The sequence below is a fragment of the Aptenodytes patagonicus genome, chromosome 4, assembly GCF_965638725.1.
Source record: "Aptenodytes patagonicus chromosome 4, bAptPat1.pri.cur, whole genome shotgun sequence".
Lineage (NCBI taxonomy): Eukaryota > Metazoa > Chordata > Aves > Sphenisciformes > Spheniscidae > Aptenodytes > Aptenodytes patagonicus.
The window spans coordinates 36,871,184-36,891,432 of NC_134952.1; the positions used below are offsets into that span (position 1 = coordinate 36,871,184).

At 39.3% G+C, this 20,249-nt stretch overlaps 1 protein-coding gene across 26 annotated transcripts in view; it reads left to right on the forward strand.

The window, feature by feature from the left end:
- The window catches only part of SORBS2 (sorbin and SH3 domain containing 2), a 263,818-nt gene that overhangs the window by 136,397 nt on the left and 107,172 nt on the right, over positions 1-20,249 (forward strand). The window contains exon 1 of one of the 26 annotated variants that reach the window (XM_076336374.1): positions 16,878-16,886. The exons of the other annotated variants lie outside the window; for them this stretch is intronic. The gene's annotated coding sequence lies outside the window, so the exon portion shown is untranslated. Of the gene's footprint in view, positions 1-16,877; positions 16,887-20,249 lie in introns of those variants that run through there. 26 annotated transcript variants of the gene reach the window in all.

Here is a 20,249-nt window from a genome sequence, read left to right on the forward strand (position 1 = left end):
TAAGTCACTGAGGATTCTTTATGTTAACTAGGTATTCCAGGTGCTCAAGAAACCCCAACCCAAGTTTTTGTGTAGTGCTTTTCATCCTGTTGTGTCTGATTCCTGAGTGCTTTCCAGTTAATTGCATTAACTTTCTCCTAGTGTACTAGGCTAGTGACATTAAGACCTCCTCAGAACGAAACCAGGTCAAATAAGGTAATTGCTAAAGAAAAAATGGGTGTGGGAAATTTTTTGTGGCTCTTGAGGGAAAGATATTTCCAAGAAGTGTTTTGTCACAGAATGGGAATGTTTTTATTAAGTTTTATACAAATATTATTCTACTTGGCAAACTCTACCTGAGATACAGCAGATACCTGCTTTGTAACTTAGTAGTGATGCCACTCAAAACAGGGTTTGGGAGTTTGTCGAGGAGACAAACTAAGAAAATGCAGAAGCTGCATGAGTGCCGGTAGTAGGGGTAGAGATTTGTGTGTGGAAATTTTCATTATATCTAGGGATAGCATTTGGGTAATACAAAATAGCAGTTACTCAGAAGCTTGCCACCTCTTCCAAGCCTAGGCAAATATTTCATGGTTCCTGGTGTCATAGTCAAGATTTATGACCAAAAGGTGCAGAAACAGGAATTCATTCATAGAATCATAGAATGGTTTGGGTTGGAAGGTCATCTAGATGACCTTTAAATGTCATCTAGTCCAACCCCCCTGCAATGAGCAGGGACACCTTCCACTAGATCAGGTTGCTCAAAGCCCCATCCAACCTGACCTTGAATGTTTCCAGGGATGGGGCATCTACAACCTCTCTGGGCAACCTGTGCCAGTGTTTCACCACCCTCAGCATAAAAAATTTCTTCTTCATATCTCATGTGAATCTACCCTGTTTTAGTTTAAAACCAATACCCCCTTGTCCTATTGCAACAGACCCTACTAAAAAGTCTGCCCCCTTCTTTCTTAATAAGCCCCCTTTAAGAACTGAAAGGCTGCCATCAGGTCTCTCCGGAGCCTTCTCTTCTCCAGGCTAAACAACCCCAGCTCTCTCAGCCTGTCCTCATGAGAGGTGTTCTATCCCTCTGATCATTGTTGTGGCCCTCCTCTGGACCCGCTCCAACAGGTCCATGTCTTTCCTGTGCTGAGGGCTCCAGAGCTGGATGCAGTACTCCAGGTGGGGTCTCATGAGAGCAGAGTAGAAGGGCAGAACCACACCCCTCAAGCTGCTGGCCACGCTTCTTTTTATGCAGCCCATATTGTTAGTCTGTCAATGTTTTAAGTTCAGTCAAAATAGGTCAGTGCAAAGCCTGTTGCTTTTTACAAGTAATGGCAAGAATTTTATTTACTGGGCTACTCTGGACCTGGCAAGACAGGCATAGAAATGTGAGGTTTCCTGTGGCTTGTCTACCATCTTCAGTTTTGGGATGAAGGACCTATTAGGAGACGCCTCAAATCTGAGAATTTCTTGTGTGCATGTGGAAGCTACTCCTTTTGGAGCTGCTGGTTGCTTAATGCTATGTACAGCCAGATTCCCTTCCCTTTCATGTTTACCAAAGTGACTCTCATAAGAGACTTTCTTTGTCGAGTATGTTTGTTATTGATTTCCTAATTCCTTCTTATCAACACTTGGTTATGAAGCCTCCAGTTCTCTCAGTGGTTTTGGGAACAGTTCATTTCTAATTAACCTTTCAACTGAAACTTGTTCTCTTTATAGCAAACTTCAGATTGCTGTGATCAGCAAGAAGATCGCTGTTCAGGACAGTAGTTCTGAGGGAAGCTTAGTTACAGACCTTATACACTTACTTTTAAAGCTGACTTACAGGATGCATTACTGTATTGACCTTTAAAGAGAATTTAAGTTAAAGATATACAATTTTTACCAAGGAGAAAAAAAAAATACAAAATACTATCAAAAAAGAACTTTTAAGTAGAATTATGTACACGTAAATAACACTGAGATTGTTGTTACGGTGAAAGTGCCCTTTAGTAGATAATAGTAATGTTTTCTTTCACCATTTAAAAAAAACCAAAAAAACAAAAAAACCATACTGGAACCGCACAGTCTGTCAAGCAAATACTATATGCCTATGTAAAATTAAGAGGAATTGTCTTCTCCACATTTGTGAACATACTTTTCTATCTTCTATGTGGGAAGAGTCTGTGTTAAAGTTTCTGACACAGCAGCCTTAGGACCAGAAAAATGTGAGAACTAAGACCTCTGTAGAACTGAAAGAAGACTTGTCAATTTTTTCTGCAGGAATGTCTTTTCATTTAGAAATACAGACTTAATATCATCCCTGCCCAACAGCTGCTGCTTAAAAACTCCACACTGAGGACAGCAGCTGAACTACTCACACTCTGTAGACTAAATTGGAATAAGCGTGTCTGATGAGCATCTGAGAATGATAGCTGGAAGGCAAAACTCATGACAGCTGGACCAGTGAATATAAAGACACTCATGCTTAGTGTTCTGCAGAGACCAGCACTTGAGGTCCTGGTGAGTAGATAGGGATCATAGAAGCATACAGAATATTTGTCAAGACACGGGATGCATTTTCAAAGATGGCCTATAATTATACACACCATTTCATGTATGTGATACTAATTGCATACATAATTTCTGGCATGCTGGTCCTCATGTTTACCCAAGTACGGAATTTACATGTGACTTTTCTTTGTGTGTATGCAAATTTTATCACTTACTTCAACATACAATCATCTGAAAAACAGTGAGGGCACATTGTTGTATGTACCAGGGTGTACTCATCTATGAGCTGGGTCAAGGCTGTCCCGAAAGCATACCCAACTATAACAACCCAGGAAGGGTATGTGTTTTGGTTATGAAAGAAATTCTTGGACAAAATATGGTGGTCAAACCATAATGTTTTAAATTATTTTTTCTGAGTTCTTGTGTATTCCAGAAAGAGTATCTCAGATACTGCATTGATTTAAAGCAGATTCTTCAACTAGGTATTGGTAATATTCTGTACAACTCAATGTGGCTAATGAAGCACTGCATGCTACCTTCGGGGCTATAGCTATGGCTTGGCGTAAAAATATGACCTTGACATGCTTTGAGCTGCACGATGAACTAGTCGATAGGAAATGACTATGGTTTGTAATCCTATATAGTCACAGAGACATTATGTTCCCAAACACAAAGAGAAATAAAAGCTGAAGAGTAAAGTGACTTACTATTTTTAAAATGTCCAAGTAAACAGTACAATTCCATTTGCTACTGTACAAAATACCCTTTGTTGGCAAGTTATGTATAAATTGAGATGATCGGACAGTCCTTTGAAGTGATTAATGGAATAGACTCAATCATATGCTAGATATTCTAGTAAAACTTGATTCTGGCAAGATACAGTTCGGTTGAAATGCCTTTTACCTTTGTGGGATAACTTCCTGGTCATCTCAAAGGAGGCTGCTTCAAATTTTGGGGAAAAGAGCAACTTTGATGTTAAAAATTGAGGCCTATATCTGTCGTAGTTTTGTTCATAATTTACAATAAACAATGGGAATAACTCTGGAGTAGTGCATTAACTTTTTATTTCTGTTTTTCTTGTGAAAAATGCTGACTCATTGTAAAACTTTAAAACTGTTTGAAACGGTCTTTTTACAAGTTCAGTTCTGAGATACTTTTGCAAATCATATGGATAGTTTTGGAATAGAATATATTGATCTTTTTAAGTATGCCTCTGTTGCAGGAATGACAGGGTAATACATTAATTGTGATGGAAATATGTCATTTTAAACAAAATTCTTGACGCCACAGTATGGTTTATAGCTGAATTAACTTTAAACTCTTAGCACTCAAAAGTTATATAGGTCAAGAAGGTAAAGACAATAGACTTTTTTAAACACTTGCCTCTATTTACATGCCTCCCTTCAGCTTGTGTCAATGATTTTGATTCTTAATCTCCTTTTCAAACTAGTACATCAGTCAAAAAAAAAATCCAGAGGTGAAATCTTTCTCCATGTGTTTCTTGTCTCCATTTCAGAATTGAATGTGTATTTTGACCTTAGCTGTGCTGTTAGTTGAGATCTTGGAGTTTGTTACAGTAATAGGTAATGTCTGTGGGTTTTGCTGCTGTTTTAAGTGTGCTACTCCTCACTGCCTTCTGGGTGGAAGCTTTAGGTCTGTGCTTTTTCTTGGCAGACATTGGTTTCAACTCTTCTGCCCAACTGGATGCATTTGAGGAGCCATTAGGGATAACTGTTGAGCTTGTGTAGACTTCTGTTACTTTCCCAGAGAGTGCTACAGCAGCAGAGCTCTACCAGGGCTCTTACTATACTACTGCACTTATATCCCATTATGTGAAGTTAAATATGCTCTTAAATGTTTCCTGGTCTCAATAGGGTGCAGAACTAGCCCAAGAATATACAAATCTGTCCAAAATCTCTACGGGCCTCTTCATCAGCTCTTTCCTCAGTCTTCTTTTTGTCTTAGATAAGGCTTGATGTCTGGTATCCCCCTTTTATAACAATCTGGCTTTTCCAATGTGTGATGTCATTCACTCTTTAGCAAACTTTTTACTGATTCTCCTCTTTCTGAGATCTTTTTTCTAAAAAAGCAGCCATTCTCAGTTACTCTCTTCACCAGTTCACTATTACTTTGACATTTTTTTCATCACTTTTCTCTCTCAGCAGTTTAGAGGCAGAAGAGAGGTTAATGCTGAGTTTAACCATCCCATGAGATTTGATTGCTCTCACCTGAGTGGGAGCCATCAAGTGTCAGTGATTGTGTGTTATCCCTGGTCTGGAAGATATATGACATGTTAACTCATTCTGTGATGTAAAAGTGTTAAAACCTCAATTAGAGTTCATAATTATATCCAGAGATTTCCCTAAGGCGGCTGGAGAGTTTTAGTTTCTTTTCTCCGATGCTATGCTACATGTGTCTTTGTCTTCTGAATAAAAATACCACGTACATCATAATAGCTAAATCATGACCATGGTCCTGATCTTTCAGGCAAGTCTGATGTTGGTATGCTGTGTATAGATTTATTACACTGCTTATATGCATGTTTCCCTCGGAAAATGTTTATAAATGTTTTATATACTTAGAATTACAGGATGCATGTAGATGCTGTAGTCATATAGAATCATAGAATCATTAGGTTGGAAAGGACCTTTAAGATCATCAAGTCCAACCGTTAATCTAGCACTGCCAAGTCCACCACGAAACTATGTCCCTAAGCACCACATCTACACGTCTTTTAAATACCTCCAGGGATGGGGACTCAACCACTTCCCTGGGCAGCCTGTTCCAATGCTTGACAACCCTTTCAGTGAAGAAATTTTTCCTAATATCCAATCCAAACCTCCCCTGCTGCAACCTGAGGCCATTTCCTCTCGTCCTATTGCTTGTTCTCCCAGTGGAGAAGAGACCGACACCCACCTGGCTACAACCTCCTTTCAGGGAGTTGTAGAGAGCGATGAGGTCTCCCCTCAGCCTCCTTTTCTCCAGGCTAAACAACCCCAGTTCCCTCAGCCGCTCCTCATAAGACTTGTGCTCTAGCCCCTTCACCAGCTCTGTTGCCCTTCTCTGGACACGCTCCAGCACCTCAACGTCCTTCTTGTAGTGAGGGGCCCAAAACTGAACACAGTATTCGAGGTGCGGCCTCACCAGGGCCGAGTACAGGGGCACGATCACTTCCCTGCTCCTGCTGGCCACACTATTTCTGATACAGGCCAGGATGCCATTGGCCTTCTTGGCCGCTTGCGAACACTGCCGGCTCATGGTCAGCCGGCTGTCGACCAGCACCCCCAGGTCCTTTTCCGCCAGGCAGCTTTCCAGCCACTCTTCCCCAAGCCTGTAGCGCTGCATGGGGTTGTTGTGGCCGAAGTGCAGGACCTGGCACTTGGCCTTGTTGAATCTCAATATAGTTAACGACACTGAATATTGCATATAGTTGTTAAACACAAACTAGTTTCATTTATACTTTTTAAGGAGTCCAAATTCAAAACCCTAAGATGAAATCTCACTGTTATGAATCCATGGAAGCATCCATGTTTGTTCACATTCCCACACATTTTGGTGTTTCTGCTGTATGCAGGGAGATGCATAGTTTTCCCTGGCTTTAAAAAGTCATGCGGTGCAAGAAGATGGGTGAGCTGTGGATTTTGTTTGTTTTAAAAACACTTGTCCAAACTCATAGTTTTGCCTTTGATTCTACAATCTTAGTAAAGAATTTGGCTAGACATTGAACATGTGCATTTTTAGCCTTAAAGAAAAATATAAATAAAGATAAAAAGGAGCTCTACAATTTAGCTATGACGCATTTGCATGCTTTTTCCTCTTAGGCTGCTCTGACTGTTTAGGGTACAGAGACACTCTTCCCTGTATGACATAGGCCAAACTGCTTCCAAAATGTTATAGAGCCAGGGTCCAAGTCACTGCTGCCATAATTTACTTCAGTATAGAAATCCAGCCTCTGCTGTATTCTATAGGGAACCTAGATGGGACAGTGAGCTTGAAATTTCTGAAATTTCATAAGGGTCTATGGAAGAAAAGTGTATGTGCAATGAAGATTCAGATACCTGAACAAGCAGTGCGGAATTGTGCTAGTTCTAGAACAGTCAACATGTAAACATGGCACCATACCTGAGCTAGTAAGATATGCTTGGGTAAAATGTTGGAGCTATGCTACTCTTGGATTAAATTATCTTTTGTGCTGTAGTACGCATTAGAAACCTGGGAGTTTGAAGTCACACCAGCTTGAGGTTTCTATGCCATGGCAATTGCATGTTACAAACATACACTTAGAAAGCTGGATACACTAAACTCAGCAGTACAATTATTACATGTCTGGGTTCTTCAGGTGACTTGGAATCCCAGTTTAAAGGTTGTATCCCAGTACTGTTGTTTCTGTACTCACATGCTTGGCCTCCCTAGGAATTCTGCAAGAAATTGGATAGCAGGTGCACATACATCTCTTGTTAAAGAGAATTTACTTGTGCGTGCTCTGTCTCATTAACAGACAGCACTGTATCTCTGTTACTATTAGTAAAATTTTAGTGAAATATTTGTCTGTTTACTCTTGTTGGCTGTTGTGTTCTGAATTTGATTTTATTCAGCAAGAGTTTTTCAGTGGTCTGTGTATTTGTTCCCCTTGGTTTCTCTCTCAAGCGTATCTGATATTCATGACATTGATCAGTTATAGATAGCAGTACCAAAAGAAGATATATAAAAGTTCAAGCCACCCCCCCATAGTTTTAAAAGCTGATGCACAAGAAATTGTCCAATTCTTAACTTTATAGATAAGTATGTTTTCCTTTTTTAAAATGAATAACCCTTTTCGTTTTGATTTCTCTTCTTTGAGCAGCTAGTGAAATACTTGTATGTGATACAAAAATACTAATATACAGAATGAGCTGTGTTTATGTGCTTTGTTCCCACAAATACTATATGCTGCACATGATGCCATCATCTTGTTCTCTCAAGGGCTTGAGTTTTCCATCATCTATATTTTATAAGTGTTGTTACTTAACCCATTGCAGAGGGTAAAGGCCGGGGGGGGGGGGGATCCTTGCAGCCATCAGGATGCTTGCTCATCTCATTAAATGTATACTGCTAATTTTTTTTTAATTTGAAATAGCAGTCAACATACAGTTAAGTGTCTATACAGCATGGCATTTAAATGTATAATGAGAAATTGCTACATGTAAGATAGGAAGGACAAATTAAGAAGCTGCATAAAAGTGAATGTATCAACAAAATCTGACGTTTGGAGTTTATCAAAGGCAGAGAATATTAAATCTTAGCAAGCCATCCCTGTTCAGCCCTGAGGTTTTGTCATCTTGTCATTGATGTTGTGAGTTTCTTGGTATTGCAGATACTTTGTGTGTGAAATAAGGTGGGGGGAGGGTCTGAAGAAAATGATTTTTTTGTCAGCTCTTCAAATGAGCCAGGCACCCTCATCTGCATCTGCTCTCTTCTTTTCCTATTACCATAAATACAACCTTTAATGTACTTGATAAAGACACAAGTCAGGCAGAACCATGCAAACCCATAGCAAAGGGGTTTGTGTTTGAAAGCCTTTGGGCAAAAATACACTAATAAAAGAGTCTACATAGTCTTTGATATAATTTTCCTTTATTTTCTTGTGTATGTTAAATGCTTCATTTCTAAAACTACTTGTAGTTGTTTGTCAGCAGAGAATAGCTATAAACACATAAATAGCCCACAATAGGCAAAATGTCTGGGTTTAGAAACCATTTATTAAGCTGTGCCATGTGCCAAATGTTTAATAGCATTAAAATAAATTACTATTTTTAATGCACAACATTTTTATTACTCTGAGAGGAAGACTGTCGCACCTTTCTGAATTCAGAGGTGCATTAGGCTTGGTTTAGGTTTTTTAATTGCTTCTATTTTGCAATAGATGCAAACAGTTTTTCAATATTAACATAATTTAATCTTTACCATAAGGCATGATCAGTAATGACGTATCAAATGGTAACTAACTGCCAGCTTCTTAAATTATTATTCTTTTTATTCAACTTGACAGCTAATTTGCAAGCTCCTTCCCCCCACCTCATGTGATGCTACAACTTTTAATATTCTGATGGCTGAATCCTCTGATTCCAGCTGGAAATGCAAATTTAATATGGTATCAACAGGATTCTTTTTCATAAGCAACCGTATTCTGTATATTAGGGGTCAAAGATATAAATGAGTTCTCATTTAATGCAAACAGGAAGAAAGAGAAAAGAAGCAACGGAAAAATAATTTTGTGGCTTCTACTAGGAATTTCTGTAAAGTATGACCAATCAGGTATGTAGGGAAATCTGCTTTATAGATTCCCACCTAATAGGGCTGCCCCTTTGTAACTGCATACCAGATAAGAAGGTTTTGGATGCTTTTACTATATAAAGATATGTTCACATCAAGGAGTTTGACTGACATTTTTGTAAACTGAAATACTGTTTATTCTTAGAAAAGAAACAACATCTTGTGGCTAGATATGGAAAAAATATTTGGAGCGGACATTTTTGGAATGAATTAAAGAAAAGAAATAGTGTGTATAAAATGCTTGGCAAAGCAGAAAGTATAAAAATATCCCTGAACTTGCTCCATTGCAAAACTGCAGAGTTAAAGGTGCCTTTCCAGTTCCTACAGTAGCCAAAAAATTGTTTAGGCTGCTTTTAAGATAAGCCAACTGTGCTCAGTTAACCATGTGCAAGAAGAAAATGTCTGCTTTCTAATATGCAACATCAGTGCTGGAAATCTGTTTAACAGGAGGTTTTTTCCTTAGACCTAAATCTAGCAGATTTCTACAGTGCATGCTTACTTTTAGCTTAGGAATAATCCCATCCTTATACAGAAAAGCATGTGCTTATATCTCACAGAAGACCACAGATTTTATGAGCATATATTAAGGATTTTGAATCAGAGCCCTAATATTTTTAATGAGAAAGCTAAGAGTGGAAACCTGCTACAGGTCTGGTATTAGCCAGTATTGCAACTTCAGATATTTGAATCCGAAAACTGAATTCTTCCACAGTATGCACAGCATCCGTGTCTACTAAATACACCATAGCAATGTCTGTAACAGGGAATACATCAACACAGTTGTTAATAGGAAAAAAAAAATTATCTGAAGGCAGTTTTTCTTCACCTTGATTTTCTTAATGTCTCAACTTCTTGCAGGTTGCCTCATGTTAGCAAACTGTTGTCATATGGAACAATTATTTTTATTCCACTCTAAGCTTTTTTAATCGGGCTAAAATTGATAAGTAGGCAGTTCTTGGGCTGCTGATTCTATTTACCACTTTGGGAGCAAAGCTCACCCTTGGCCTTCTTATTCTGTGTGCAAATTCCACATATTGTGCCGGAACAATTGGCAGCCGCAGTGGGGACCACAAGATGCCTAACGGAGGGTGCGCAAAGCCTGAGACAGTACTCTGCTGCTGTTGTTTCAGAACGGATGAAGCCTCAGTACTGTGGTGTTACTGTAATGTTGTGGCATCATAATGTAACATAGCAGCATGACATAGTATTAGTACAAAGCCTTGAAGCTACAGTGTCCTCATTTGAGAACCTGTGGAAATCAAAGTTTATTTGGGGACTTTTGTATCCTTCAGATACAGCTTATAAGATGTGTAACGGCCTCATCCATCTTAAGACAGCAGAGGAAACTTGCGTCAGGCTTTTCTATTATCCAGCTCTCAAGTACCCTCTTTGCCTACCTATCCTATTAGGGGAGGGTGAAATTTCAGTGACGATGACTATAGTCAGAGCGCTAAGATCAGCTGAGGCTGCCATACCTTTGAAAGGAGATAATCTGCCTAGGTACTGTGCTGCCTGAGCCATGCATGCTGTAGACAAGGCAGGAGCAGTGTCTTGCTGCCTTTCCCTTCGGCTCACCCCTCTTTGGCTGGCGTGTCAGAAAGCATTGCATCGCTTGGCTGATGCTTGCTTACGGAAAATGTCTGGTGAAGTGATTGTATGCCATGAAACAAAGAAGTGGGGAAATTGCTACAATAGTTGTAAATTATTCCATTAGTTGAGTCAGGTGATGCTGTAGAGTTTCTGTAGCACTTGGAATTTAATACCTTTTCTGTGATTCAGTATTTACTCTGGGAAGGAAAGCAAATTATAAAGTAATAAGCATACATATCTTAGCATGGCTACTAATCTTGCTTCTGATGTCTTGTGGCCTTCCTCTGCATTGACTTAGTTTCTTCTTTCATGAGAAAGTAAAAATTCAAAACATGCTCCCCTGCTTTTTCTTTTGTGTACTTTTAAAATTGTGGGACTGGGACTTTCTGATACACCTTTCTCGAGTATGATCTGAACATTTCCTCTTACTACATGCAGGATGAAAAGATTTTAATGAAAGGGTTTAATGAATCTCATGAAACAATTGTTTACATACAAAAAGCGATTTGCACATATGCAGGCTGGGGATGTTTCTGAATAGGACCCACAGTCATCTAATTAGACACGCATGGTATTAGTAGGCATTTGTAGTACTCACAGGACTAGTCCAAGGACATGGGATCCCTGCTGAAAATTTTCCATTAAAAAGATAATTGCATAGCACAAGGCCTTTCTAAAAAGCCTGCCTAAAATTTTTCTTGTTTTTAATTAGGTGCTGAGATCTAGATCTAAAAAGACTGAAAATAGAAAAAAGGTTTTCTTTCCTGGGTAGTAGTACTAATCATGCTGGCAGTGACTGTGGAATTGTGAAAAATTCAACATAGAGGTGCTTTGCTTATAGTTTTATGACACGTTTTATGATCCCATGATCCTGGTAGAATTGAATGTTTGGTATATACTGACGAATTATTTCATATTTTGCATTGCAATATGACAGACCTACATCTGGCTAGTTAATAACTCCAGTACCTAGGTGTATGTTACCAGTACTAGGAGGTCCCAAACATTATTTTTTCTTAAGATGAGATTTCCGGGAATCTTAATTCTCCACCAGCACCTATTGGGCTCAGCTGTGTGAAAACATGACAGGGTGAGAACACTGTCCACTCTGGTATGCCCCTCAACAGGAGCTGATCAGAAAACATGGCTGGTTTGTGTGTTAAGTGGGAAAAGCATGCTCTGATTAAAAAAAAAAAAACAACAGCACAGACAAAACATCCGTTACTGTGAAAGAGGCTGTTAAATGAATTAAAATGTTGTCGTCACTGTGACTGGTAACATCAGTGTGAGTTACGAAAACTGGATAAATAGCTAAAGAGGAGTTTGCACATTTTCAGTCAGAATTGGAGAGCAACCAAAGGAGTAATTACTGGGGTACTTTTACCATGAAATTTAGCTAGGACCTAAAAGAAGTATAGTGAATTTCAGGAAAGTCAGAGGGGCTCAGTGTAGCAGGTACAGGCTGCTTATGAGAATTTTGACTATGTTGAAATAATCTATTATTCGCTGTCAGCATAATGAAGGAAGAGATGTACTTACCTGTAGCCTAGTTATGAAGGGAATGAGAGAAAGATAGTGTGCTCAGGTGAGAATATTCTGTTACAAGCCTTACATGATTGTGAGATGGTAATGGCAACACATGATAATACCAGGAAGAAGAGAGAAGTTGGAAAAAATAGTGTGAAATATGCTTTGGCTCTTTACATTACCTTTCTGCTGAGTGTGTAGCGTGCTTACTGAAATAGTAGCTTTTTTTTTTTTGGTGGGGAAAGCACCTCCGGATTGAGGAACAACAGTGGATCTCAAAGTATATTCAGCAGAATTGTAGGATGGAAACTAAACTTGCTTCTCAAGGCCTTAGCAAGGACTGGAGAGAAAAACAAAATACATGTGATGTGGTGTTGCATGGGATCTCAGTTGTTGCAAGTGGGACCTAGCAAAGATACATGGTTCTCCCATCTTTGGCCAGTACAGAAATGGCAAGGTACAGTCATAGTACTGTTCCCCTTGGGCTAGGATTGGGGAATCAGGAAGACAGTCTCTGGACTTTGGAGGTCCTGGTCCTTGCACAGGGAATGGCTGACAGCTGATGTTTCCTGCCACATGCACAGCCCTGCACATATATCAGTGCACATGTGTCAAGTATGATTTTGTGCTTGTTAGGGAGACCAATTCAGAAGACAGCCCAAGAACAGAATAAAACTTTGGAGAATGACTGATAGTCTCCTGTGGTATATTTGAGGTTTCACAAAGGCTTATTCTGAAATGCTACAAATGCACAGGGACTACTATTTCAACATAACGTAATTAGCTAAAGATGCAGATAGCCACACAATGGGCTATTCAAAAGGTGCTTATCCTTCTAGCTGCCATTCATGTCAATGTTCATGAGCTTTTGAAAATCCTAGGAAGGTACTTGAGTAACCCTTAAGTCATAAGAAGCAAATTAATATAGGTATGTATCATTTTTACCTCTTCGAATGTAGTTCCTTGCAATAGTTGGCTCTTCCATCAATTTTTAGATAGCTGGGTATAGATGTAAAAATAGTGATGTCAAGAATATTTGGGATGGCCTTTGGATGTTAATTTTTCTCTCTCTTAGGAAAGAGATGACCTTAGTCACAAGAGAAGAATGCAAATGCAAAGGCTGAACATATGGTAGCAAATGAAATATGGTCCCATGAAAAAAAACAAATTAGGTCAGACATCAATGAGCAAACTGATCCTGGTGGGTAGAGGAACTGTGAGTTAAAGCATTTGACACTTCTACTGAGAAAAAGGAAAAATAGTTAGACTACCTATTTCTGTCTTTGCTGCTTTCAAATGTATGTGATAACCTGTGATGTGTTTAGTCTTCCATTAATCTTAATTGAAGCTTTGTTTTAGCAGATTGAAAAAACGTGATCCCCCCCCCCATGGAAAACAGGCTTAATGGTCTTTTTTAAAAGCTGGACAAAATTAGCTTCATAATTAATAAGTGCTTTAGATGTGTTTACTGAAATGAAGAAAACAACTTCAGGCCTGTGTTTTAGTCATGTTTTGCCTTGACTCAAGCCTTGCATCTGTTTTCAGCTACCAATTTCTGGGTGGTTTGGTTTTTTTTGGGGGGGGGTTGCTACTTATATTAATAAGTTGAGAAAACAGTCACTGTCAAAAATCAACCAAGCTCCTTTCATCACAAATGCCTAGTGAAAATGTAGAGTGAAAAGCTAGCTAGGACGGTTGTTATATCCCCCCGGCCATTTGCCTTTCTTGTGTTACTACTTGCACTGTGAGCTGTTTACAAGCTGTAGTAGCTTGGGCAGGAAATAAATTAGCTATAGCTGTTGAACATGAGCCTCAAAAGCTATTTGCTAATGTGTAAGCATGGCCAATGTATTTATGTACCTTTACAGGGGAGAACTGGAATCTTTCTGAATTTACTCTGGCTGGATACGTCTGTATGGCCTTTGTCAGAAAGGCTGGAATACTAAAACTTCAGTAATGCTCAGATTGGTCCAGGTAGGGTTTGTATATGGTGGCAGAGGACAGTAATCATTTATCAGAAAGATAGTCTGTAATCATGGGTTTTAATTCTTTTGCTTCATGATTTTTCATGGACATCTCTGTAGGAACTTTTGTTGGCTAATGCAAAAACAGCTCTAAAAAAAATAATCACCATCTTACCTACAGTAGACTTAAGCTCATGCCAAAAATGAGCTTGTGCATATTAAAATTTTGTCAACACACTATAAACAGATCCCAGTACGGTTTCTTGTAGATGAAACTTGGAAGTTATATTCTAAAGCTTAACTTGAGAAAATGGAATTCTCCCTTATCTCTGCAACATTCACTCTCACTCTACTGATGATACACAATGCAGTTGTTAGGCACGCACTCTAGGGAATGGCTAAACCCATTCTTCTTCCCAAGCTTGTTTATTTCTGACTGCCATTTTCTTGGTGAGATCGTCAAGGTCATTTTATGCCACTTCCTCCTCTCCTGCAGTCTTTTTTTTTTTTTTTTTTTTTTTTTTTTAAATACAAAGCAAAAGAGCCACCCTTGTTTTTAACACTGCAGTGTTTCCCTCGATGCGTGGAGTAATCCTGTTCAAACCTGAAGCTCTGGAACTTCCTGAGTTCAGAGCTGAGCTCACCTGTATTTCCAAAGCACAAAGATAGAATGCACGGAAGAGTTAAAATGTGGCTGCAGGCCCAACCTGCAGCTTTTACTAGTATGTCTCATTACTGATCTCCCCAAACCCCATGATTTCAAAAGACTACTCAGAAGATGTCAGTTAAGTTCACTTAATGGCTGGTGAAATCAAAATTTTTTCAAAAGGTTTTCCTCTGCGAAGAGAGCTGAAGTATAATTGAAACTGACCTATGCACTTAAAGCGGGGGTACTTGCTGATATTCTTATAATCATGCATCTAAAATTGAGGTAAGAACAATAGTAAAAATATTTCACTATTGTACTTTAATGGGCTTTCTTCTGTGTATTTAGTAAGATTAAATTCTGTTTGGACTCCATGTCTTAAAATAAATAAAAGGTGAAACACTCAACAGTAGTAGCATATTTCACTAGAACCATGAAGAGAATAACATCAGTCATAGAATAAATTAGGTCATGTGGTACCTCTGGAGATCATGTACTCCAATCTCCTGCATAAAGCATGGCTAATCTTGAAGTTAGATCAGGTTGCACAAGACTGTGGCTCAGCTTTGACTATCCCTAAGGATGGAGACTGCATGGCTGGGCCCATTCTGTTGCTTGACTACTCTTATGAAGCTCACTTTTCCAAGCACAAGATTCATAATCCCCTGTGTGGCAACATGTCTGTCACACCTTGTCCTTTCACTGGCCTTTTCAGGAAGAAATCTGGCTTTTGTGTTCTCTCTAGCTCTTCTTTAAGTGGTTGAAGACAGCAGTTAGATCCCCGGGCTTTCTCTTTTTCAGGCTGAACAGCCACAGCTCCCTCAGCCTTTCTGCATGTGTTGTGCTCCATGACCTGAGCCTGTTAGTCCAGGCTTTACTGGACTCACTCCAGTTTTTCAATATCCATCTAGTACTGGGGTGGTCAAAATTAGATGGAGTACTGCATGTGTGGCCTCACCAGGACATGATATGAGGGAAATGACCACTTCCCTTGACCTGCTGGTGATGCTTTTGCTAGTGTAGCTCACATGCAGGTAGCCCTCATTGCTCTAAAGGCATACAGCCAACTTACATTCAGCTTGATGTCCACCATGGTTCCCGGATCCTATTCTGCAGAGCTGCTCCCCAGGCTGTACGTGCTGCTTGGAGTTATTCCATCCCTCATGCAGGACTTTGTGTTTGCTGAATTTCATGAGGTTCCCATCAGCCTATTCCTCCAGCATTTGGGGGTCCCTCTGCTGTAACAGCCACTTCCTAAGTCTGGTGACCTCCATGAACTTGAATTTGTTTGGCTCTATTGCCAAGGTGCCTAATGACCCATAAAAAACCAGCTGCACTTAGTTTCAAGGAATGTTTATTTTTGAATAGAGCCAAACTTATAAGACTGGTAACCTGCCTTTTTGCGCCAAAAGCACATAAAAATCCAAAAAGTTAAATACAAAATTTCTGGCAAGCATTTTTTCTTGCTCCCTTGCAGAATGTTTTTTTTCCGTATATTTAACAGAATGACACTTTGCCAGAGTTCATATTGATTCTTCATTCTGACGTTGAGAAATGGGTCCAGGTACCCTGAGGTACAGTCCAGTACCTAAAACCATGTGGCTAATTTACTCTGAGATCCTTTGTAGATGACTTGTTTAAAGGAAGCCTTAGCAGTCTAAATTAATACAGTGAAAGGTTCATTAGCATGTGCTCCACATTGTCCCTCGTGGCTACTGTGAGTTAGTTCATGTCTCAAAATTACCACTTTTTTCCCCTGGGAAGAATTTTCCAGGCTCCTCTCAAACGCCTTTTAAAAAGTCTCATCAAAAGCAACGCAGAGCAAACGAGTCTTATAAAACCACTGCCTGCCACCTTTGGTATTAAACACTTCCCATGTCTGTCTGCCTGGAAACAGCTACAAGAGCTGCAAAGATGAATCAAACACGCAATAGAGTAACACTGCTCAGCTAGCAGGACTCTGTGACGGCTCTGACCTCTGAACGACTTGCTACCTCTGCATCCAGTGGAAGCTCAAAACAATGACTGCCTGTCCAGCTACACCCAGATTTGTTTCCTGCTGTCATACTTCAAGGAAATCTGCTCTGTGTGGGCCAGCAGCTTGCAAAACATTCTACAGCAGCCAAACAGTAGTGACTGAAAACAGCGCGACTTACCGGTGTTAATGCCCATCCTCTTCGTCTATGAGTCATGCATGCAAAACTGTGTGAAATGAAATAATTGCTCAACATAGTTAGCCGAGAGGCGTTGGAGTGTGGCAGTTCACTATAATTTAGGTTTATATTCACCTAGCCTAGCATTCTTGGAGAAAGAAGCAAATGGTCTGATAAACTTCTCGCCACTGTGGGGAAGAATTACAAACTCCCAGTCCTGTGGTGCGTAACTTTTTATAAGAAAAATTTCAAAAGTATTGTTTTGGCAAAGGTAGGACTGCTTTTCTGTGACTCTCTAAATCTCAAGTTTCTTAGAGTCCGCTGGCTTGGTAGATGTTGTGAGGCTTTTTGACATAGCAACTTTCTTAAATAGCTTATCAGCTCATATATAGTACAAAAATTCTCACAGATAAGAGATTGAGATCGGGGGGGGGGGGGGGGGCTCTTCGTCCTCCCCATGTCTTGGAACAAGGCTTGGGAAAAAAAAAGGGGGGCTTTTTACTTGCATATGTGGTGATGCTTATGTAACAGGCGACAAGATCAATCTTGGTTACTTCAGTAAAATAATGTCTTTACCAGTAAAGTCCTCAAGACCTAGTTCAGATTTATGTATGTGCTGATAATGGTTAGCTCTTAAAAAGAGTGAATTTGTATGTATAAAAGTTCAGGTGAAGTTCTTAAAATAAGCTGCTGTGCCTAGGTTTTCAGAGCACAGAAGTTGACAGAGCACAGCAATGCAGGATCCTTGCTCATCTGTTTCAAGTACCTACTTCTACAACTGTGCTCACTGCATTCAGTTAAAAACGGCATCATTTGCTCTTTTAGAATATAAATCCTTAGTTGTGGAATTATATATTTAGTGGGGAAAAAGGAGTGATAGGTTTTCTTGTTTTGAGATAGCACAAACAAAAATGTTTGCCTCTGAATCAGGCTGTGTTCATATTGTGACGTCGGGAAGCCATTAGATGTACTTGGTGGTATGGAAATAGTACTTCTGTAATGGGAAAAGATTAAACCAGCATAAGAAATCTGCATGGATTTTATTATCATTGATATGTACAACATATTTTGCTCTTGTAAACTATCCTAAAAACGTAGTTGATGCATGGGGAAAAAAGGAGACAATTGCTTTCTAGTAGTGCCTGATAGTTGCAGCATTTTTGACACAGGTCACTTGAATTTCATAAGGTGATACTTTGGAGACTTTTGCATAAAAATGAATACAGAACTTGTATTATATCACTGAGCGTGCTCTGTGTATGCGAATTTAAGACAAATACTGGTCCCTTGTTATAAGTGTATTTATCACAAACAAAAATTGTGAAGTATCTGAAATGACATAACCCAGAAATTATTTTAGAGCCAGTGAACAGCTTGCTGTTCATGGTGCTTCTATAAGCAAGTCCTCATACAGCAGCATTCAAAATACCGCATGTACATCCTCTATCTGCTTTCTATATGCAGAAAGGTAGAACTTTTGTACGATAACAGTTGTTCTGTCACCTTGCATTTGCTATAAGGTAGTACAACAATACAGATCATTCTCCATTAATGTTGACAGGCCACTACAAATTGTGATTTACCCAAGAACATTAAGTGTAGCCATGTAGTTCAGTGAGTACTCATAGGTGACTTATTAATGCGTAGGAGTAGTTTGTGTTTCCATAGTCTCTTACAGCTTAAATTAACAAATGAGAAGGCCTGTATTACGTTTGGTGTCATAAGTGGTGAAAGAAATTCTGTAGCATGTAATGTCTATTTACACAGGGGTTTTTTGTCTGAAACATTTTTAATAGATGTGCGATGATTAAAGGGTTGGATCCTAAACTAGAGTAAAGGGGAACCATTGACCTCAGTTGAACTGCACTGGTTTATAATAGCTGAGGAAATAGCAGGAAGTATTTACATTCTTCACTATTTTGAAGACTAGAAGATAGAGAAGAGAGCTGTGACTAGAGGACAAACAGAGAAATTTATAGGAGTGTTAAAGAAAATGGTTCATTTTAGTTTGGGGTAGGACTTTCTTGTTGCTAATATTATCCAAATAGGCATTTATTACCTCTGATGACTGACTTTTTACTGTCAATTCATTTAAGCATTGATTGGGTACCATTTGAATGAAGCTGATACACTACTATTGTGCAAAACTTCTGAGGCCATCAAGTTTAAGCACAGTTTCCTTTTTTAGCAGTAAAGTAGAGGACTTGGTGCTGCATGCTTACGCTAAGTGCAAGGTTTCTCCTTGGAGGAATCTAACATGCAGCATTTAGTTCTATATGCTTATGGAAATGAAGAGGTTTTATGCATCATGGGCAGCTTTTGTCCGAGTGCAGGTATTTAGAAGAGGTTTGCCTGATATTCACTAGAAATGGCATACATAATAGCTGTCTTCTACAGCCACTTGATTGTGATGGAGGATATGACTGAGGTACATACCGTGTCTTTCTTGCTCATTAACTAGGTCATAGCTTCATCTGGTATCAGTACTTCTAAAATCTACTGAACTGAAGCAAATCATCCAGTCTCTAAAGATGCTGGATGGAGCGGAAGGATGAATTGTATTTGCCAACCAGTCCTGAGGCCATGAGAGACAATAGGATATTCAATATAAAATATGAGTGCCAAGGGCACAAGGGAGCAGATACTCATTCTTGAAACCAACAGTTCTGGTCCACTTAATATTCAGAAGCATTTGCTGGTTCAGAGTTTGTGCACTTCATAAAAATTCAGTGTTTTTGGATGGCATGGCCCTAGTTAGTAATTCACTGCTGATATATTCGTAAGGTCTTATCTTCCGTTCTACTTTTTGTTTATGCTGATGTCACTCTGCTGAAGACAGTACGGAGCAGTCCTGCACTAGAGCACAGATCAAGCTTATAGCTTTCCTTAGACATCCACAAAGGGTGTAACCACATCTACTACCGTGTCTAGTAATGGAGTGTTCTTGAATGTGACTTTTGTTTGAGAATTGCAGGCTTTCTTACTGAGAGAATGAATAATAAATCCAAACACCTTGAACTGGTGCTAAATAAATGCTAGCAATAGGAAGGGGGAGGGTTTGTTTACATAAAGACTGTTTTCACTAAAACAATTTATGTAAAACTTGATTTTGTGCCCTTTTTTTTTAATTGATTGACTGACTGGTTCACTTTCTGAAAGCTCAGGATGTACAGTAAGTTCACTGACCTGATCACTAGCAAGCATTTTATTAAGCGGTCATTCTTGAGAATGCCATCTTCCCATTATCGTAGGTTCTAGGTAGTCTTGGCTGTTGTTGCCTTCATTTACTTATTACAAAGGAGAGAACCCTAAGTTTCTCAGATTCTCTGCTGCATCTTTTCAAGGGCAATACGTGTATTCAATATGCATGATCTTTTTGCTGAAGCTATGTGAATCAGTTCTTTACTCTATTAAGGGGATCTGTCCTGCAGCTGTATTTCACCTAGGATCAAGAGAAGTTTAAAACGAAAAGGCAAAGGAGGAGACCACTGAGAAAGACTTGAGAACTTAATATGACTCCCACAGTCACCCCTTCCCCCACCCCCAATAAAAGCGTAAAAACAAATTCATCATCTGCTATCGCTG